Below are 17458 nucleotides of genomic sequence, written 5' to 3' on the forward strand. Positions count from 1 at the left end.
GTTCTTCAAAACATTTTCGTAGGATGCACCTGTTACCGTAGTGCCCTTTGGAACGCAATGGACAAGGATTACGTCCTCGCTGTCCCAGAACATGGACACCATCATTTTTTCAGCGCTGGCGGTTACCCGAAATTTATTTGGTGTCCGTGAATCCATTGAGCTGACTGGCGCTTTGTTTCTGGATTGAAAAATGGCATCCATGTCTCATCCATTGTCACAACCGACGAAAAGAAAGTCCCATTCATTCTGTCGTTGTGCGTCAACATTGCTTGGCAACATGCCACATCAGCAGCCATGTGGTCGTCCGTCAGCATTCGTGGCACCCACCTGGATTACACTTTTCGCATTTTACAGGTCGTCATGCAGGATTGTGTGCACAGAACCCACAGAAATGCCAACTCTGGAGGTGGTCTGTTCAACAGTCATTCGGCGATACCCCAAAACAATTCTCTCCACTTTCTCGATCATGTCGTCAGACCGGCTTGTGTGAGCCCGAGGTTGTTTCGGTTTGTTGTCGCACGATGTTCTGCCTTCATTAAACTGTCGCACCCACAAACGCACTTTCGACACATCCATAGCTCCATCACCACATGTCTCCTTCAACTGTCGATGAATTTCAATTGGTTTCACACCACGCAAATTCAGAAAACGAATGATTGTACGCTGTTCAAGTAAGGAAAACGTCGCCATTTTAAGTATTTAAAACAGTTCTCATTCTCGCCGCTGGCGGTAAAATTCCATCTGCTGTACCGTGCTGCCATCTCTGGGACGTATTGACAATGAACGCGGCCTTATTTTAAAACAATGCGCATGTTTCTATCTCTTTCCAGTCCGGAGAAAAAAAAAATCGGAGGCCCTAGAACTTGAATGCACCTCGTACTTTTATAGAATGTTTAAATAATGCTCTTCAAAACCCTTCCTCCTGTCTATCCAGAAATTGTTGCAATACAATCTTTCCTTTTTTACAAACTCAAATTAATACTTACTTACCAGGTACGTTCCGTGCCCTCCTTCAGAACTCTGCAGCTTTAATAGCCTGGTCATTGCACAAAAACAGATCTTCGGCTGCGGAAACAAAATCGATACGTGGGCACATGAGCAAATGTTCTGTCGTCTGTGTTTCTCCGCATTCACTCGTCGTCAGAGTAGCCCGAGTTAACCATGTTTACTTTGTATTTTGCTATCCCTGTTCTTAATCCACTCAGTGCTCTCCATGTATTATACTTGAATTGCTGCCCTTGTATGATTTCCTCTTTGGGTGCCATGTTTTAATTTTTCGGACAGTCCAACCATAAAGGTAGGCAGAGGGTTTCAGGTCGGTTTCTAAGGATACTGCCCTTTGGATAAAGCTCTTCCTTGAGGAGTTGGAACTATGTGGCGGTTGTACATTAAGTGCCATGGGACGATTTTCTGTTTTTTCCTCTCTATTTCACTGGCTACTTTGCGGCTGATATTTGGAGGTGCTATGGCCGCAGGCGGGTAAGTTTAGTGGTGTAGGCCTCAGGCATACGATAGCAACCATGGCAGTCTCATTTAAAGCGACGTCTACTTGTGTGGCGTGCCTAGTTGCCACCCATACTGGTGCCGCATATTCTCCGGCTGAAAAACAGACTCCCATTCCTGATAATCGAAGAACTTCAGGTTGTGCTTCCCATGTCGAAACAGTCAGTTTACTTATAATATGGTTTCTAATACATATTTTTCCTTTCAGAACAGTATAGTGCTATTTAAATGACAGTGTACGATCTATGGTGATTCCCAAGTACTTCAGTTTGGTGCAGTATTGTAGTCTATACGCTCTCCATTCTATTCCAAAATGTCTTGAGGCTTCTCTATTACGCAGGTGGAATGGCCATATTTGCCTTTTTTCTGGATTATGACGTAGATGATTTTCTTTATAGTTGATCCCTAACAGATGTAAAGCCTCTGATAGTTTTCTTTCAAAGTCTTCAAATGTTCCTCCTTGAGCAGTAATGACAGTATCGTCTGCATATATGAATATCTGAATATCTTTCTTTTCTGCTGGTGTGGCTGATAATTTGTGTAGAGACTGTATAAAATAAGAGAAAGAAAACTTCCTTATAGTAATCCATTCCTTCGGTTTCTCTATCTATTTTTCATCCCTTCAAGGGTTAAGTAGAATCTTCGATTTTGCAACACGCCTCTTAACATGTAAGTCAGTCGAATGTGCTCAGTTATTTCGTAGACTTCCGTGAGGAGTCATACACAGCAGAAAGTTTACAAAGACAGCATCAGTTATCAATTTCCTTTCAAATACGCTTTCAGTGTGTTGAGTCAGATTTGACTGCAGCAAGCTTTCCCTGGTCTGAACCCAGCGCGTTCAGGGATACGTTTTGCATCGGTTTTGGTTGTTATTCTTGACAAAACCAGTGTTTCAAACAACTTATGTAAGTGGCAGGTTAAGGAAACAAGACCGATGTTTGCCAGGCTTTTGTAATGGTACTGCTTGTGCTTTCATGCACAGCTTGGGAATCTGAAATGCTTCCTAACATCTGTTATTCATCCTTACTAGCCATTCATTAGTTTTTCGACCAAACTGCTTCTGTTCCAAACTGTTCAGTTCGTATGTCTTCAGAACCAGCTGATTTATTTCCGTTCAGTTCTCGCACTGGTCTTCCCAGTTCTTTAGGTGAGAATGGAGCTTCTAGAGATTTGCTCTCTCCTCCCACGTCTCCCTTGAGATTCACCCAAGACGCCTTCTGCCTTGTCTTTCATTCAGTAGCAGCTGGTGAGAAACCTGGTTCGGAGTGACGTATTTACTCAACGGCGGCCTCGTAGTATCGTTGTTAAGACTTTTTATCAGCTTACACGCTCTTCGCCTATTCTGTTTCATGTCCAGATCGGAACGTAATTTAGCCCATCTCATCCTTCTTTGTTCAGCTATGTTTCGGAGTTGAAGAAAGAAAGGAGAGGTGGGATAAATTACGATCCGATATGGACATGAAACATAACAGCCGAAATGTGTAGCAGCTGATAAAAAAATTTAGTCAAGTTCCTATGAGCCCGCCATTGAGAACAAACGTCACTCCAGACCAGCTTAATTAAATGAAATCGTGAACAAAATTACCCACTTGGGTAGCCGTGTACGTCAGCAAGGTGCATTTCGCACTGAAGGAGGTGCACACTGACTCCGGATCGAATCTGCCCAGTTAATTAAAAACGAGGGTCGGTTTGTCGGCAACCTTGAATGTGGGTCCCAGGCGGTTTCCCATATACCGCCCGTTACACTATTCCCAAACATTTCGAACACGTTCACACTGAATGTGGGTCCCAGGCGGTTTCCCATATACCGCCTGTTACACTATTCCCAAACATTTCGAACACGTTCACAGACTTTCATGTGGATAACACTGTAGTCCGATTAAAATTACTTGATAGTTCACGGCTGTCACCTGCAGCGACATTATTGCCACACCGGTCACCGGCTGCAGCTCTGTTACAGACGACACATGGCGCGTGATTTCACAAGTGCTGTTGACGGGCCTGCAGGGGTTCAGTATTTATTGACAGTACCAGTTTTTTATACGTCTAAAACATTGAAGCGACCAGCACACAAGCAATAATATTCTCAGTACTGTCAGACTGGCGATATTTTACAGACTCTCGAAGTTTAGCGCGGACTTCGATGCGAGACACTTATAACAGTTTCCACAACGAACCTTTGATTCGAAACCTGGCAGAAAATCCAAAGAGCTTCTGGTCCTATGTGAAGTACGCTAGCAGCAAGACAAAATCAATGATAGTGAATCATGGTCATTGGGAAAACTGGAACAGAAGATAATCAAAGTGTTTAAGATGTGGTGTTACACAAGACTGTTGAGAATTAGGTGGATTGATAAGATAAGGACTGAAGAGGTTCTACGCACAATCGGCAACGAAAGGAATCTATGGAAGAGGCTAGAAGAGACAGAATGGTAGAACACGTTTTTATCGTTAGAGAGTAACATTCGTTTTATTACGGGTAGCTGTTGAGGGTAGAAACTGGAGGGGAAGGCGGATACTGGATGATGTCCAAGAAGCAGGTGGGCACGTAAGCTGCAAATGATACTCTGAGATGAAGGAGGTTGCACAACAAATGAAATTGTTATTGTTTCTGTAATTTCAACTATCTTCATTGTCTAATTAGCTGCAAAGAATGTACACAGGAAATGTCAGAGTGTCGCTCTGATCTCTCTGTGGTGTTTTCTGATGTATTCCGTATTTATGAATTTCCAGAAGGCTTCTGACATTGTACCACACAAGCGGCTTGTAGGGAAACTGCGTGATTATGGAATATCGTCTCAGTTATGTGACTGGATTAGTGATTGCCTGTCAGAGAGGTCACAGTTCGTAGTAACTGACGGAAAGTCATCGAGTAAAACCGAAACGATTTCTGGCGTTTCCCAAGGTAGTGTTATAGGCTCTTTGATTTTCCTTATCTATATAAACGATAGAGGAGATAATCTGAGCAGCCGTCTTAATTCATTTGCAGATGATGCTGTCTTTCATCCACTAGTAAAGTCATCACAAGATCAATACAAACTGCAAAACGATTTAGAAAAAAAAGGAAAATATCTGTATGGTGCGAAAATTCGCAATTGACCATAATAACGAAAAGTGTGAGGCCATCCACATGAGTGCTAAAAGGAATCCGTTAAACTTCGGTTACATGATGAATCAGCCAAACCTAAAGGCCGTGAGTTCAACCAAATACCTATAAATTACAATAACGAAAACTTGAATTGGAAGGAACACGCAGAAAATGTTGTGGGGAAGGCTAAGCAAAGACTACGGTTTCGCTGGAAGGACACTTAGAAAATGTAACAGATCTTCTAAGGAGACTGCCTTCTCTACGCTTGTGCGTCCTCTTTTAGACTACTACTGCGCGGTGTGAGATCCTTACCAGATAGGATTGGCGGAGTACATCCAAAAAGTTTAAAGAAGGGCAGCACGTTTTGTATTATCGCGAAATACCTGTGAGAGTGTCACTGAAATGATACAGGATTTGGGATGGACATTAAAGCAATGGCGTTTTTCGTTGCGGTGGAATCTTCTCACGGAATTCCAATCACAAACTTTCTCCCCCGAATACGAATTTTTTTTTTTTGACACCCGCCTACATAGGGAGAAACGATCACCATGATAAAATAAGGGAAACCAGAGCTCGTACGGAAATATATGGGAGTTCGTTCTTTCGCGCGCTATAAGAGATTGGAATAATAGAGAATTGTGATGGTGGTTATTTTTTTATTTTGTAAGAAGTTGTACATCACTGAAATAAATTATTCATCAGTAACATGATATCAGGGAGTAACAATAATAAATCGCAAATGTTCCAAAGTTTGAAAGAGGTTCATTGTGAGTTTGTGTTGTGCAGTGTGGTAATTTTCGTTTGCGAATGTTCCTAATCCATTCTGTTGCATATATTTGTAGTGAATTTGTGATATTCATAATCAGACTTCACTGAAAATGTATTCTTTGCATATTCTGACATTCAACTAGGTGACCAAGATAAATGTTGGGCACCCCATACAGTATGTTTGGTATGCATAGAAGACTTAAGGAAATGGTTAAAGGAAATGAAAAACAGTATTAGGTGTGGCGTCGCTATGGTGTTGCGGGAGCAAATGAACCACTGTGATAATTGTTACTTTTGTTGCACTGATGTTAGTGGTTATACATCCAAAAAATACACTGTATGCAGTCGCCTGATTCCTCACGGGCCAGGTATTCCAAAACCCCAACCTCCATACTCACTATAAGTAATTGTACTTCCTACGAACATATCAAGTAATGGTGATGCAGTGGATTCAAACGATGAAGAAGACCCTGATTTTGAGTGTGACAGACATCCGAACCTTGAGCTGTTTACTCAGTCCTAATTCAGTGATCCTGCGAGAGACATAGATCCACCCAAAGAAAAGGCAGAACTGCTTGCGTCTAGACTGAAAGACAAGAATTTATTGACTGAAAGTATGTCTTTTCGTCTCTATAGGAAGGGCGAGCTAGAGTTTACACTTTTACTTTGAACTAAAAGGTGACTTCGTATACCTGAATTAAAACATGAATTTGGAATAGAATATGAAAAAGAAGCTTGTAGGTTATTTATTAATTCCTCTAAAAGAAGTTTGAAAGCTATTTTTTAGATTGAAGTGACAAATATCCATCAGTGCCGATTAGTCATTCATGGTACTTAAAAGAAACTTATGAAAACATGCAACTAATACTTACAAAATTAAAATACTCAGATCATAAAGTGGATGGGTGTCGAGACTTGAAGGTTATGTGTATGGTGTTTGGCCATCATGCATGATTTACGAGTCCCATGTTTTCTATGGAGGTTCGACAGTAGAGCCAGAGATCAACACTGGATCGCCAAAATATCGTTCCTGGAACTAGAAATGTTTCGCGATTGAGCCTTATCGATCGTGAATAAATACTGTTCCCCCCACTGAACATTAATCTAGGTATGATGAAGCAATTTGTGTAAACATTTAATACAGTTGGAACAGTGCAAGGGGGCTTAATTAAGAAGAAAAGACTAATATTAATGAATAAATGCAATAATTTTACTAGCTGTGTGACCGGTTACGAAGTCTCGTAACCGGTTGCCCCTGACTAGTATTAGCACGCAATCTGAGTGCATAAAATAAAAATAAAGAATGACAAGGAATTTCCATTAACACAATTGATTAATTAAGTCCCCTGCAACTATAAAAGCTACGAAACAACAAAGCACAAGTGTAACTGTTCTGTGTGTGGTAGTGTGACTCAACGTACATGTATCTGACTCGGTTCTTTCTCAACACGACAAAATATTTTGAACACCATTTACAATGAAGTAATTGAAAACCAGAAATACTATAATTGCACATAGAAACCAGAATTACAAGTCTAATAAATGAACACGAGCCAGATGCTTTGTTGACTGTACCTGTGAGCAAGAGGGATTGTTATTAAAGAAAACTGTATTACCTTTTTACCTCATTATATATTGACGAAAATATTCCATTACACCAGCAACATAAATCAAAAGCCCATCTCCTTTCTCAAATATATTCTGACAATTGCATCTCCTTCCATCTATACATTACACCAAGCGAACAGTACAACATTTCAGTCAACACTCAGATCGTCTACTCTCTCGCCCAACAGAACACCGACTGCCCTCGACATCCTCTGAACTACTACCGCGCCCAGTGGAGGGGGCGGAATAATAATGTACTGGCGCAAACTCTGGCGCTGTGACTCAGTGTAGCCACGTTTCAACAGGTTTCAAATATTTTTGTGGTTGTTGTCCTAATTGGTCAGAAGCCAAACTCAAAAAAGGTGTTTTATTGGACATGACATCCGAAAATTTTTTTGTGATGACGAAGTTGTTGCTACAATGACATATGATAGAAAAGAGGTGTGTAATCCAATCGAAGATGTCGTTTCAAAACTTTTTGCGAACATAAAGGATGCAAATTACAAGAACATTGTTCAAAACGAGCTTCAAAAGTTTGAACAACTGAACTGTCTGATGAGTTTGTGGAGAGCTTGAAACATTGATTTCTTAAATCGTGTTTGGACTTCTTTCCTGAAAATCTCAGAGGAATCAGGGACAAGCAGGTGGGAAGATTTAATCAGGACATTCGTGTCTTGGGGAGAAGACATAAAGGACGTTGGAATGTTTCTGTGGTTGGTGGCTATTGCTGGTACTGCATCGAGAAAACTCAGTGTCATGGGATAAGAGAAAGAACAACATATGAAATTATTCATAGAAGGAAAGCACATTAGTATGGAAATAATGATGTTACTAAATAAATTCCAGAGAGTTGATATCCAAGGTATATTATATACATATATAATATTATAATTACTTTAACCAAGTATTTAATAGGAGATTACGAAGTAACTTGTGTGTGATAGAGAATAAAATTGGAGAGAAAAAGGTATGTGATAGAGAAAAATGGAAAACCTTTTTGTGTTTTGGTTACTGGCGGGTTGTCTTTCTAAGACAGCTCACGGAGACGAGCAAATTCCAGCATACAGACGGACATCTCAAAAAGTACAGAACCAAGTTAAATTCACAAACAAGTTTCTATAACGGCAGATTTGGTGGGACTACGTGATTAATTCACTGAGAAAGTCTACGAACTGACACTTTCACCAAAACTGGAAAAGTACATTCTTTGTACCAAATCCTTTCCTATTTTGCTATTAGTTCCCCAACTACCGCAGATGATTCATATGCTTGGCTGAAATACAAGCAAGTCGTAATAAACATATTTTCAATATTAACTACCAACGAAAAAATTCGTAACAGCGTTCAACTAGCCTCTACCCACTAAGTCCACAGATCCGTCTCGAACAAAATTCAAAAGCACACAAGTGATGAAAATTTGTCTTTCGCTGTTTCGAATCACTTAACACATCCTCAACCCTGCATTTACACATTAATATACGTTACTGCTTGGATCTGTAGGTTACACTGGTGTAGAACTCCTACAGATTGATCTAAATTTCCTCTTCAGCCAATGTATATTCCAGCGAAGCTGCTAGCAGCGAATCATAATAACCAGCAATCAGTCCCAAATCAGTATTCAGCAACGTGTTCGAATCCACCCGTTCCCACACCCCCACCCTCTTTCTGCCAACCAAAGAGGCTTACATGCAAATATAAGTGGCCTACACTGCATTGTTTTCTTCTACTTCTGTACGACCTGTAGACTTCCTAACTTCTCCCTCTCTGCACGTCACCATGACACCAGTTATGTGGCTGCATTAAGTCAGTATTCTATCCTCAAGAAATACGAACTATCCTTCCATCTCAAACAGTTTCCCTCCTCGTACAAATAGTGGCCCCTAGCGGTTAACCTTTCCACCTGTGACACACTTTCAACATCCTATCACGGTAAGTCACTTTATCGTACAGAAACGTCGGTGAGACCTCTGCTGGATTATGAAAGCGTACTTGAGGTCTACTTACTATCCCAACGAATTTAACAAATCTTCATCTTCAGCACAGGACTCTTCGCCCCCCCCCCCCCCCTCCCCCCCACCCCACGCCTTCCCGTAATGAAGTGTCAGGGCGGTTCCTTAATGTGAGTAGAATTTGGGAGATCTGGGCTTCATATTCCTCTATATCCACCATGGTTTAGTTTCTCTTGATTTATCTAAATCCTTTGGGCAAAATGTTGGAGTCATTTGAAACATACTGGCAGATTAAATCTGTGTGCCGGACCGAGACTCGATATCGGGAACTTTGCTCAGATAGTAGCGCACTTGCCCGCGAAAGGCAGAGGTCCCAAGTTCGAGTTTCAATCCGGCACACAGTTTTAATCTGACAGGAAGTTTCATATCAGCGCACACTCCGCTGCAGAGTGAACATCTCATGTTGGAGGCATTTATTTGTAAATGATGCGACATCGATGCGACCGTCTATATATTGGAATTTGCTAGTCTCCATGGCCTACAAAGACAACCCGCCAGTAACCAAAGAACATTGTGATTCAATCTGGAAAATCTGTTTAAAATGCACATTGAGCTAGCGTCAGCTGGGTGAATAAAACGTTTTGTTCCCTGGTGCAAAGCTTGTTCTTAATCACGGGTCTAACTGAGGCTAGAGAAAAAAAAAAAGAAGTTCTTGCCTAACATGTTTTCCCAGTATTCTCATTTTGGCAAAAGACAACCTGGTACCAGATCCAAACTAACAACCAGTTCTTGACTTAGAAACACACATTTCCACACAGTTGGCACGACTACATCGATCCATACTCTTTCAATAGTAGCCAGCGAATGTATAAATGTCGCGACCTGCTGTCTACAAACCAACTATTAACTGTTAGTAAACAGTTCGACATTTCAACGATGCTTATCAGTATGCTCCCTCAATACCATAAAGTTCAATAACATTCAATAACCCTCTGTTCGGAATTATGGCTTTAAGGACGTTACTCGAAATTTTTTTTTATCCCACACGGTAAAAGTCACACAATTCTCTAAAAGTTTTCAGTACGCCAGTATATGTCGTTTACACTAGATCCCATCTTCCAAAACAAACTGCTTCACAGCGAAAGAAAATTACTAGAACATGTAAACATAGCTCCTGTCGCTACTAAAAATGAATTACGACTCTGTGAGACAAGTGCGGCAAATCTCTCTCTCCTCCAAAAGACACGATCGTTCTCTATTCTGATTAGCTAAAAACTACTGCAGCTAACCAGCTTCTTCTCAGTTCAGAAGTTACTATTGTTGGTTTCCAAATTCAGTGCTTCCCGAAAAAAAAACTGAAAATAATCTTATTTTTAACTGTCTTACGGTCAGGAATAAAGATTCTGCTTTTATAATTAATAGCTGCTTTACATTAAGCATATCATGAATCTGACTCCCTTCTCCATCATATCATTCGACTCACATGCTCATTCATCATTAATTATAACAATTTCTTGATTAATATGTCACATTCATGCTTTATTAAGCCCCTCACTCACTCCGATAGCGTCATGAATGAAAATAATTATCTCTGGCCCTGAGAATGATAACTACTGAAACGTTTCATTACTTACATCGTCTTGAACAAAATACTGTTTAATTAACTACCTTGCAACTAAGTTCTCAGCTTAAGTCACCATTTCATACCCTTACAAATACAACTCGCTGTGTCAGAACGTTGTTTGTAGCCGGTTGGAGTGGCCGTGCGGTTCTAGGCGCTACAGTCTGGAACCGCGCGACCGCTACGGTCGCAGGTTCGAATCCTGCCTCTCGCATGGACGTGTGTGATGTCCTTAGTTAGGTTTACGTAGTTCTAACTTCTAGGGGACTGATGACCTCAGCAGTTAAGTCCCATAGTGCTCAGAGCTATTTTTTGTTGTTTGTAGTGTGGAATTATATATTTTATGTTTTCAAGTAATTTTTATTATCTCCGAAACTGTTTCAAGTGTTACAACGTACTGAAAATCCTAAAACGGCGAAGTATTGCTGTTCTGAAAGGCAAACACAGTGTAAAACTTCATTTCCATTTATTTACGGTGAATGGCTTCATTAATTTACACGTTGATGTGTAGCTGAAAAGACGTACAAAGCGTACGCACGTGACTCGGTCTACAACCAGCAAGCCATCACAGGGACGACAGATGGTAAAACTTCCCAGCATGGGGACGTGCTAGGTAGGGCATCAGAGAGCAACTGAGACGAATCTTAGAACTCCCTGATCGTGAAAGCGTACCCCCCACTCTTACTAAACCTCCAGAAATGTCTCAGTCTAGCCGGTGAGTTAGTAAATGGTGCGATAGTTAAGAGAGTCCGTCCTTGAACTGACTTAGTGAGCTGCGTAGTAATTCTTTCTACCTGTTATGTGGAGATGCTGTCATAGTTTGATGTCCCCTTGTAGAGCCGTAGCAGTGCCGTCGCATTCTGAAACTGCAACACTACTGTCTATGGTTTATGTAATGAAGCAGGAAGAAATTTTTTTGTGAAAATAATTTTTTACACTGGATGTCATTACGGTGCGTTTATTTAAGGAACACCATAAAATGAACTTATTCACACTGATTATAAGCTAACTATTAACGGTACGAGAGCATGGTCTACTGCGTAACTAAATCGGATGGCCTTATCGACGACTGCCGACTGTAGCACACAGTCTGCAACTTGAGCATACAATCGATATAGTTCATATAAGATCGTACATCTTCGATTATGCCAAAGCTGTTCAGTTATTTATCAATATAAACGTTTGTTGACATCGTGAAATTACTGATGGATAGTATTTATGACCCGTACACTCCTCTTAAAGTCTGAAGGCCAAAAGTCAACATTTGCTAGCAAATGTTTATAATGCCAGTTCCTTAATTCGCACCAGAATAAATTACTTTCCCTACGCATCTCTTTGCTCACGTTACAAGCGATTTATACGTTACCACCTCATTCCACTGGCTCTGAAAGCGCCGGATGGCCAACCGCATCTGCTAGCCTACATAGGATCAAACCACTAGGACCTTACTCCGTAGTTAGAGCAGTATTTCATGTATATGCAACTGCAAAACTGGAAATAAAATAAAATGCGCTCCATCTGCAAATAAGGGGTACATTACATGCGTTTTCTTTCTTTCACACATTTCCACAGCCTCAAATTGTTTTTTCGTTTCTAATCAAATCTTTGTCGTCCTTTCATTCCGTCTCTAAACCTTACCTTTCCAACAGACTGGCTTGCAGGACGCCTTGCATTCTTCTCTCGTGTTTTTCTAAATGCTCTCCACACAAAACTATGCCCACGCAGCAAACACCAACTATACACCTTAACCTTAACCAAGAACACGCAACAGACACCAACTACACACCTCATCCTTAAATCAACAAGCTTCAGCTTCTCATCCTTCCGTCCCTACTCCCAGTTATCGCAAGAGTGTGAACAAAAGGAACATATTTAAAAATATGTTTCTCTTCCACCAGGTATTTCATAAAGACTTAACAAAACTGGGTCATTTCGTCTTAAAAATCTAAAAGAATGAGGCCTATTAACTTTAGCGAGACCAGTATTACTAGTCCATATCATTTCTCTGAATCCACATCTACCTGTTACTAAATCCGTTCATTACCACTGACAAACAGTCTATATCTGAGTCGCGTAAGGAAGATGGGACAATAAAGGATTAAGAATTCAAATGGTTCTGAGGACTATGGGACTTAATATCTGAGGTCATCAGTCCCCGATACGTAGAACTACATAAACCTAACTAACCTAAGGACATCACACACATCCATGCTCGAGGCAGGATTCGAACCTGCGACCGTAGTAGTAGCGCCGTTCCGGACTGAAGCGCCTAGAACCGCTGGCCACAACGACCAGCAAAGGAAGAAGAAATTCGTTAAAATTCAATGCATAAGTAAAACTGGGCTAATAATAACATTTGAAATCAACTCGGAAGTATTATCGACAGTGTCCAATGTGTTTCAAGGAAAAGACTACATTTTAAAACTGATAATTATTTGTTGTGCTAAAATCTCTCATCGATACACCAACAAAAAAATGGTTCAAATGGCTCTGAGCACTATGGGACTGAACTGCTGTGGTCATAAGTCCCCTAGAACTTAGAACTACTTAAACCTAACTAACCTAAGGACATCACACACATCCATGCCCGAGGCAGGATTCGATCCTGCGACCGTAGCGGTCGTGCGGTTCCAGACGGTAGCGCGTTTAACCGCTCGGCCACTTCGGCCGGCGATACACCAACACCCAGCACATGGCTGTGATATGTCCTCTAACAACTGCCTCGGGCCAGATCGTTGGAGAAGACTGTGCCCCTTTTTCCCTCATTCACATTTGGGACCGGAACGTGCCTAGATGAACATGAGAGTCGTTGAGCTGAGCGAACTGCGATTACCGCATGGTGAACAGCAGCGATTTGCTCAACGAAATTTTTAGAAATATGCAATATAGCACTGAGTAAGTTCACACAGCATAGCTTCAGTACCGCAACATGTCCACAAAATCTGATTCTCTAACGACAGATATGAATTAACACAACACTGATATGTGAATATAATTTTTCAGAATAAAGAATCTAAGTGTGCCGATGATGGAAAACAATCCAGTTTGTAGATATTTTAAAAAACTGTCATCAAAGTATCAGTATTACATAGATTATTAAGTTATTATGCCTTAAATAAAGTGAACCAGAACTGCAGAAACCTAATTTACACACTACTTCGATTTCCATTGGAGAGTGTTGCAAACGAGTGGAGAGAAGACTTCTTTCAAAATGTGTGTGTTATATTGCATGATATGTCATCACAATGTTAAAGCTCGGCTTCACAAAACTAGCTTTCGTTTAAAGCAAACAACAGCTCGGCACATCAGAGGGCTGTTACGTTATACGTTACGGCTTTCCACAGGGATACTACTTGTAGGGCTACACGTCTCAATACAAAATGCACAGTTAGTGCTCTTTGCTTTCTGAAAAATGATATTATCGAGAGGGGTCCGAAGGACGTTCTTGTGGCCTCTTAATGTACCCTTGTCATCTGCTAAATCTCAGCCCACTTATCATCAACGAGATGGAAGACGAATAGCTATCGCACGAAGATGGAAAACCGTTCGTCGGGTAAAACCAGATTTCAATCACTTATTGTTACATTGAATGGAGTACCAGAGATAAGCTGAGATGCCAATCATTTCAGCTACTCAACATGGCGGCCAGTGTAAAGGTCACCTGCGCACAAGTAATCATTTAAACTCGTATTTAAACCGGCGCTGACCGTCCAGGCCACAAAATAACTCCTCAAGATGCTGAGGCAGACGCTCCTCGTCTTGGCGCTCGTCGCCTGTGTGCTGGGTGAGTACTTACAGTACACACTACTGAAATTTACAGGACAGTCTTTAGTGGAGCTCTAGCTGCCCTGAGCTTTTGCGACAAGTGAAACGGAATGTAAATCATGTCCGAGGTATTGACAGATTCACCTTGCGAGCAGTGCTTTCGCATTGGGATCTGGGAATAACTCCCTGACAGTAATTTAAAAGTTGACCCAACACTGTTGTGTCCCATCGCAGTCGTACTCTCCACTCTGATCCGTGTCCCCGCGATGCTGATCTCATCCGCCATGAGAGAGAGCGTCAGGGAGGTTTGGTTGAGTGGCGAGGAAGAAGCGGTGGACCAAGCTGATGTGTCGATTTCTGAAACGCACATCAACCAGGATGTAAAAATTCTGTCTGTCAACATCCTTGCTCTGATTTCATGTTAGATCAGTTTTCGTTATGGTACACTACTGGCCATTAAAATTGCTACACCAAGAAGAAATGCAGATGATAAACGGGTATTCATTGGAAAAATATATTATACTAGAACTGACATGTGATTACATTTTCACACAATTTGGGTTCATAGATCCTGAGAAATCAGTACCCAGAACAACCACCTCTGGCCGTAATAACGGCCTTGATACGCCTGGGCATTGAGACAAACAGGGCTTGGATGGCGTGTACAGGTACAGCTGCCCATGCAGCTTCAACACGATACCACATTTCATCAAGAGTAGTGACTGGCGTATTGTGACGAGCAAGTTGCTCGGCAGCCATTGACCAGACTTTTTCAATTGGTGAGATATCTGGAGAATGTGCTGGTCAGGGAGTGTATCCAGAAAGGACCATACAGATCTGCGACATGCGGTCGTGCATTATCCTGATGAAATGTAGGGTTTCGCATGGATCGAATGAAGGGTAGAGCCATGCGTCGTAACGTCCGCTGTCCAGAGTGCCGTCAATGCGGACAACAGGTGACCGAGACGTGTAACCGATGGCACCCCGTACCATCACGTCAGGTGATACACCAGTATGGCGATGACGAATACGCGCTTCCAAATTGCGTTCACCGCGATGTCGCCAAACACGGATGCGACCATCATGATGCTGTAAACAAAACCTGGATTCATCCGAAAAAATGACGTTTTGCCATTAGCGCACCCAGGTTCGTCGTTGAGTACACCATCGCAGGCGCTCCTGTCTGTGATGCAGCGTCAAGGGTAGCTGCAGCCATGGTCTCCGAGCTGATAGTCCATGCTGCTGCAAACGTCGTCGAACTGTTAGTGCAGATGGTTGTTGTCTACCAAACGTCCCCATTTGTTGACTTATTGATCGAGACGTGGCTGCACGATCCGTTACAGCTATGCGGATAAGGTGCCTGTCATCTCAACTGCTAGTGATACGAGGCCGTTGTGATTCAGCACGGCGTTCCGTATTATCCTCCTGAACCCACCGATTCCATATTCTGCTAATAGTCATTGGATCTCGACCAACGCGAGCAGCAATGTCGCGATACGATAAACCGCAGTCGCGATAAGCTACAATCGGACCTTTATCAAAGTCGGATACGTGATGGTACGCATATCTCCTGCTTACACGAGGCATCACAACAACGTTTCACCAGTCAACGCCGGTCAACTGCTGTTTGTGTATGAGAAATCGGTTGGAAACTTTGCTCATGTCAGCACGTTGTAGGTGTCGCCACCGGTGCCAACCTAGTGTGAATGCTCTGAAAAGCTAATCACTTACATATCACAGCATCTTCTTTCTGTCGGTTAATTTTCGCGTCTGCAGCACGTCATCTTCGTGGTGTAGCAATTTTAATGGCCAGTAGTGTAACTAGTAAAGAAAAATTTTTGGTTCGTTGTTTCCCTATCTGCTGGATGCTTTTCTCTGCAGGTTCGACTCTACCATTGCGTCGTGTGCCGCACACTGGACCAGCTCGGCGTTTCGCTCTCTCCAGGGGGCGCATCTACGGGGGACACGACGCCACCAGAGGTAAGCATCCACCTTCTGAGGGTCCTTCCTTGAGACAGACTACTCGATTAAATAAGCGTGATACACGTCAAGCGAGGTGCAGGTAGAATTTTCTGCGGACAGCGTAAATGACTCCGCAATTGTGTTCACTAACATATTGAAACAAATGGGAGATGCCGATTTCAGACCATCACTAGATGTAGTCGATTGATCACTATGATGTCAACAAATTTCAATGTATAGGTACTATAAACCATCGATCAGTACCTTATAAAGAATTGTCTTCCACATATGTCTTCTGACTTGGGCTGTGAGACGTAATATTGAGACAAACATGATAGGGTTACATTACGACCAGACATATTAAGAAAGACACCTTGAATAAAATCTACCGTTTATACTCTGTTGTTGTTGTTGGTTTCTAACCTACCTTCGCAGTGCATATTACCATTGTTTGGCTTTCCTATGCCCATATTTGACGATTTCACTCTTCTCTTTAAATATCATCACACAAATGTCATTTAAATATGGCTAATGCGGTCTGCTCTGTTCTAGATAATTTGAAGATGCGCTAACTGTGTGAAATGCGTCATTATTAATAAAACTCTTGCAACAGAGACTGTTTTTTGGACCAGTATAGCCCATGTCTTTATTCCGAGAGAATCAAAAGCTGTATTGCTACTTTTCTTTTAGGGCTGAAGATAATCCAGAGTGCCAGAAACATGCAATTAAACTAAAAATGTGCAAGTCAGTCAGAAGAATAAACGAAAAGTGTATTAATGAAAATACTATTGCGTAAATTTACACATACCGTTCAAGTGACATAAGACACCCACAGTAAAAAAGCAGTTTCACTAAATAAAGAAACCCTGCAAGAAAAATTTTCCGTCTAAAGGGGCTCTCATGTTGGTGAATAGATGGGCGTAAACTAATTAAGCACTCCTTGAATAAAGGACGTGCCCTATCTGAAGGAGATTTACCGAAAGGCTTCATTTCTGTTCGTGGTCTGAAAGAGCAAGACTGCCGGTGGATCATTGTTTTCCTCTCTCCTCCGGAAGCTTCTTCTCTTCTGCTCCCAATGACCTCATATACTTCTGCACCAAGGGGAGATTAAAGTATCCAGTAATTCGCCGCTGTAGCTATCTTACATGATTACTATGCTGCTGCAACCACCATTTGATTGCCTTGAATTCCATT

This window comes from Schistocerca cancellata, chromosome 2 (assembly GCF_023864275.1).
Source record: "Schistocerca cancellata isolate TAMUIC-IGC-003103 chromosome 2, iqSchCanc2.1, whole genome shotgun sequence".
NCBI lineage: Eukaryota > Metazoa > Arthropoda > Insecta > Orthoptera > Acrididae > Schistocerca > Schistocerca cancellata.